We start from the raw sequence: 6,498 nt of genomic DNA, 5'->3' as shown, positions 1-6,498 counted from the left end.
GCTTAGGGTTAAATAAATCACATTGGCTGAGGCTGCAGGCTGTGCCTCGGGTCTCAGGGAGAGACAGGGCAGTGCTCATGCAGTGGAGCACTGTGTGACAGTGCCCCGTGGCAGCCCTGGCTCCATCTCACTTCTGAGGCCCAGAGCCTGCAGCTTCTCTAGGAGGGTGTTCTCAGGGACAGGCCCTGGAAATGCAGATAAACCTTCCCAGTCCTAATGTGGCTCTGGGACCTGGCGTGGCCTCAGCTCCTTAGAGCCCCTGCTGCCCCTTGGAAACACAGAACCTGAGAGCAGGTGAGGCAGCTGGGGATTTTGTTTCCCATACTTGACCATATGCCTTCTTACAACCAGGGAGCAGGGCTCAGGAATGCTCAGTGGGAAACCCTGAAGGTCCAGAAAAAGGATCTTTAGAGTGCATCACTGGGACAAGCATCACACATAACCTCCCACCCACAGGAACGGGTGCAGTACAGAAACTCAGTGCCTCCCTCCCTCCCTCCCTCCCTCCCTCCCTCCCTCCCTCCCTCCCTCCCTCCCTCCCTCCCTCCCTCCCTCCCTCCCTCCCTCCCTCCCTCCCTCCCTCCCTCTTTCTTTGAGATGCAGAGGGGCTTTCCCATGGATATCCTCCCTCCTGGTGTTCTCATCCAGACAGGCACAAGGTTTGAACTCATCAGCTTCATGTGATTTCATCAAGGCCCTTCTAATAACCACCATTTCTTCATGTGCCTCTATTGTAAACACCTCCATAAGGAGTGGTTACTCATTTACAAGGTAGTGCTCTACGTGCCAGTCTGCTGCTCCTGTGAGGAAAAAAAAGTAGCAGTACAAACCCCTAGGGTTTGGTGATGATTTCCTGGGTTTAACAATGACCAAGGAATTAGCTTTGAGGCTTTTTTCTTCTGTGATCCCTTTGCACCAAATGGCTGGTTTTACTTAGCCTAATGTCTTAGCCTCAGTCTCCTCCATGGCTTTTTCTGATTTTCCTGATGTCCATCACCTTCCCATCATGCCGTCTGCAAGAGGCAGAATCATCTCAAAATTCAGGACAAATGATTTAGATACAAATGAGGTATCTTGAGTGGCTACAACAAACAGGTTTTATAAGAGAAAGTCAAGAGCTGTGCTGAGCACAAAAGGGAAGATCAGAGGATTTGAGTTCAAGGCTTAGTGTCTAATTTCAGCATGTCCAAGCGAGGATTGAAGCTTGGTAAGAAAAATCTCCTTCCTTGCTGTCCCCCATCCACCTGCTGGTGCTCCCTGGGGAGTGCTGCTGACTGCTTCAAAATTCAATTTCTGCACTGGCAGTGGCATGTTGGGCCTGGCAGTAATTGCTTTGTCAGACAACTCTCTGCTCATCACTGCCTGCATGCTGGGGGGCCAGAGCAGCTGGGATGTGGTGCTGGGATAGTGCCATAAGTCACAGGGCTGCAAGAAGCCCCATGCTTTTGGGTCAGCGTGCCCTGCACTCACTCCATGAGTGGCACACCAAGGCTCAGTGCCTTGTGGTTGCTGAGGATTAGAGCCTTGAATCAGCAGCAAAGTGAACATCCTTCTCCATCCCATCCCATCCCATCCCATCCCATCCCATCCCATCCCATCCCATCCCATCCCATCCCATCCCATCCCATCCCACATCCACCTCGTCCCTGCTGTATCCTCTCACTGTACTCTGGGGTGCCCCTACCTGGTGGGAAAACTTTTGAGGGTCCACAAGTTCCCTTGCTGATGCTCTCTGAACCCTCTGCTGCTCCCTGACTACCCCGTGCTATTTCCAGTACATCTCCAGAAAATAGCTCACTCCCCCTGACACCACTGGCTCTCTACAGTAGGGAGCGAACTCAGCAATTTACCAGAGGGATTCTGATTCTTATTTTAGACTCCTATTTTAGCCTTCTTTTTCTTTCTAAATTTGTTAAGTTAATCCTTTTTTTACAGCTCTGGGAGCGAGGTGCAGCATTGCAGGGCCCCCAGAAAGACTTACTGGCTTCTCAGCCTCACTCTCTGCCTCCTGCTTTCCTCACCTTGCCCCCATGAGCCCCCTGTAATTTGGACAATAAAAGATGCTCTGAGCTAAGCAGCTGCTTTTTATGACTATTATTATTTTTAAATCTGCAAACATCACCATCTCTTCAACTATAGCAGAGAAAGTGAAATGGAAAATGTGGGTTTTGGGTATGCATGATCCAGGATGGCAGCAATGTTGCCTGGGACTGAAAACTTCAGAGTCCTAATGTAAGTCAATACTGTGGGTGATATCTATTACCTTGCAATCTGCTCCATCTCTGTATCCCTCCTTGCAAATAGCCCTTCTCAAGAGCATGCTTTGCCATGAGATCTGCCTTGTATCTGCCATGTGCAGAAACCTGGTCTCCAGAAAATCTGTGTGCAACATCTGTGGGTTATCTCAGTTTCAGTGGCTGGGAAGAGGGTGATTTGCTGTGGTTATGTGAGTCTCTTTTCAGTTGTTTTAGCACATCAAACCGCTGGTACAACCAGCCCAGATGACATCTGTTATTTCTGCAATGCCAGCTGTGTATCATCTTAACTCATTTTCTATTAAATCCAGCTGTTCTGGCTGATATGCTATTGACCTTTTCAGCTGGTTCAGCACTTGGCTACCAGGAGGTCACTGGATGCCACTTTGAAACAGGCTCAGTGCTTACAGCTATTCTGCTGGGGTGAGGATGGATTTCATCCACCTGTTTCGAGTGTGAGCATCTTGAAACATCAGCTGGCCTTTGCTACCAGCACAAGGTCACTGCCATACCTGCAGGCTTCAGGAAGCTTCCATAAATCAGTCTGGCCCTGAAGTTTCAGTAAATTGTGTCATTTGGAATGTGCAGCTCAGCAGCTCATGCCCCCACTCTTGGGAACTACAGGTTCACATCACAGCATGACCAGGTACTGACTTCAGCTTTTTTAGGTGGGAGGAGATGCATAGTGATGCATGTACTAAAAATACCTATTAAATATGTAGCAGCCCTGGGGGAAAGCATGGCCAGGCCTTGGGAAAGGGGGGAGGATAGAAAGACAGGGTCAGTGACTGACAAATACACATAACTGCAATACAGGAGATGGGAAGTAAGCAAAGAAAAAAATGTTGGGATGTCATATTTCATAGAGTGACTTGCTCTTGTGGGCAGTCATTTCTCCAAGTAGCTTTATTTTTTATTTTTGTTCATCTGTTTGCCCATGTTCAGCCTCTCAAACAGCATTTCTGTTTGAGATGAGGCCAGAGTTTATGAAGATTTCCTTCATCAAGCACTCAGCATGTTTCCATACTATTCTAGGGCAAAGTTAGTCTGATCTGTCATTACAAACCTTTATAGATGGGAATCTGAAGCTTTCTTCAGCATTTTCATCTCTGTTTTTATTGTCTGATATCTCCTTTTAGTTACTTGTCTAAGTTGAGCCACTTTTGCTGGATATTACTCCAGTTATCTGTTGTTCTCCTGTCAGGATCTGAGGGACAGTGTCTGACCATCTCCAGCTCTACAGCAACCTTTCCCATGTTGAATGATTATCCTCTTTTGGCATTTTAGCTTTCTTTTCTAGACTAAACAAGCCAAGACCCATCTGAAACCCAGAGATTCATCTCCTTGTTGCAACCATTGTGTTTTGCAGTGTGTGTCTGCCTTGGTTCCCAGTGGCATTGCCACAGCCCAACTTCTTTGGGAGGCTTCTCAGGAAAGGACACAACCTGTGTCTTTGGTTTTGAGCTTCCTGGTGGTTTTGGCTGTTTTGGTGCTGTGGACAGGAAAGGAAATGGAGCAGAATCTGTCCTTAAAGGCTTTTGCTTTGTCTTTGCTCAGTGCAAAAGCCTGTGCAACATTCCTGGAGCAAGGCAGCCTGGGCTGGTAGTACATCTTTCTGAGGAAACATGCCTGGATACACTTTTCCTCCCCTTCCTGTAGGGAGAAGGTAGAAATCTGCTCTCCTTGGGCTTTTCCCAGAGATTTCCTTTCCTCTCTGTAGCTGGGAGCTTATGTAACTGGTGTGCTGTCACAGAAGGCCACCTGGGCCAGATGTCTCACACCTTCTGGGAAAAGAAGGACAGGAGAAGGACAAAAGGCAAGTCAGCCCCCAGACACCACATCCATACCATGGTGAGGTTTGGGTTCTTTATGGTTGGATCTACACTGAAGCCCCTCTGGGTCCTGAGTGCTGAGGACAAGTTTTGAGAAGTTTCACTTCATTTCTGCTTTCAATAATTCTCTGCATGTCTCAGAGGCCCCAAGAGGAGTCCACATCCTGCTCAGGGACTTCCCTCCATCACTTGTGGCAGGCATGAGGCAGTTTGTAGGCTGGAGGGACACTGGGAACAGCACGTTTGGCTCGTTCTGCTATCTCAGAGGGGCTGATTGTAGGGAACAGCTGGTCCGGCCAGGAGAGAAGCGTGATAGCGAGACGCCAGATGAGTAAGACTGAACAGAGCTTGTCCCAGCCTGCCTGGCCCTTCCAGCAGATCAAACCAAAACTGAGCCACCCCAGCAAGTCACTCAGATGAGAGCAAATGTGTTGGAATTCAGGACATCCCTCTGGCTGTCCTGGACTGCCAAGATCCCTGCTGGGGGGCTCAGAGACCCTGGCACAGAGCCCAAGATGCCTGTGGTTTTGATTATGACCCATGGAGCAAGTTACCAACCTTATATGAGGATCTGCAAGCCATGACAGTTTAAGTAGAATGATAGTGAATTTATCACAGGGTGAAAAAAATATATTTTTTGGGGTTTTTAGAATGGGGGTTGGAGGGCAAGATGGAGGAATCTGGGCATGTCCTGCCTTTCTCCTTCTTCTTGGCCTCCATCTTCTGCTGTGATGGTGGCACTTTTAGATTGGTTTAGAGTAGAAGCTCACTGTCTAACATAGGTGATAGGTATTGGAAACATTGTATATGTAGTTTTAGTATAAAAAGATAACACTGCCCCAGGGGAGGCAGAGTGCCTCTGACTGTCCTGCTGAGCAGACCTCAGCTGGACAGGAGCAAATATTTTATAGATAAGGAACAATAAACAACCTTGAGACCGAGAACTGAAGAGCTCTGACTCCTTCTTCAACCGCCATACTGGGAAAAGAGAGTTTTTAACATATCTTGGGGTCACTCTGACCAGCTAAAGTCCCGAGACAAATGCAAGTCAGTGCCTAAATTTTAAAAACCAATTTTCCTCACAGAAAAGGACCTGTTTGAAGGACCCAGCACCCTGCCTCTCTTGTGCCCTGCTCTGATCCTCAGAGACTCCCAGAATATTTTACTGTGCTGCTAATAATGCTCAGTTTTTTCTACCAGAGGCAATTTCTGTTGTAAATTCTGGTTGTAAATCATTGTAAATATCATGCTGAGTACTGCTTTCTGCAGGGACATCCACCTCCTCAGCCGGCCATTGCAGGGGACGTTCCAAGGCTGCTAGTGCTTCTTGCTCCAAGGCAATCTGCAAATCTTTGCGTCTCCTCCTGAGCCAGCCTTGGCTCATTGTGTGGGGGAGATCAAGTTGTCAGCCACTGAATTCTGCTGCTAGAATGCTGAGGTGCTGGGGCCCTGCAAGAACTTTGGTCTGCATTTAGAGGTCTTCCATTAAGTGTCCAGTTTAATGACAGTGCTTAATGTCAGGAAAGGGCTGGGATCCACCCACCAGACCTGACTGCCTCAGTAGTGGGGAGAAGCTCTACAAGCAGGAGTATGAACACAGCCATGATCTCATTCTCCCAGAAACATTTGGGAAGAGAATATTTTCTCTTTAAGCAGATGAGGACAGTAAAGTGTTCTTGCCTAAACAGAGGAAGGTGATGCCATTTCACAGCCTACCTGGTTTCCAGCTGCTCTGTATGGGGAGGATCCTGCTTCAGGCCCCCTGTCACAGCCACCACTCCCCTACAGATGGTCCAGTGCCTACAGAACACCTCAGTGGTGCTCTGTACCTCTGCATGGGCAGCTGCATGGCACACATGCTGGTTCTGCTTTGCAAAACCAGACCCTGGTGCAGGTAGGCAGAGCCTGGTGGGGTCACTTGTACCCTGACTCCAAGATGTCATTGTTTGAGACGGGAGCAGCTCCAGTTGATCTGATTATTGACTGTTATTGTGTCTGTTTGGGTTAAATAGGCAGCTGCACAACTTGCCCTTGTTTTAGCTGCACACACTACAGCCTTCCCTGCAGAACAATGCCTGGCCCCCAAGTGCGTGTAGCCAGAGCTCAGTAGAGTGTGGTTTTCTCTCCCTGTGAAATTTGTTAGGGTGTCAAAGAAAAGAATAATAAATCTGTTATGAGTTGCCACGAAAAGCCACCATCACCAAAGTGTTTTCCAGCTGTAAACCTGAAGAAAGATTCCAGTATGTGCAACTGAAATGTTCCATTTCAAGAATGCAGCAATTGCCTGTCACCCCACTCCAGCTGCAAAACAATATGTGTTCAACAATGTCAAGTGTGGTTCAAAAAATACTTTTCCAACTTGCAAAATTACTCAAAGCCAACTTTTTTTTCCAGCAGAACACAATGTTTTT

The sequence above is a fragment of the Ammospiza nelsoni genome, chromosome 4, assembly GCF_027579445.1.
Source record: "Ammospiza nelsoni isolate bAmmNel1 chromosome 4, bAmmNel1.pri, whole genome shotgun sequence".
Lineage (NCBI taxonomy): Eukaryota > Metazoa > Chordata > Aves > Passeriformes > Passerellidae > Ammospiza > Ammospiza nelsoni.
Note: the sequence above shows the minus strand (reverse complement) of the source record.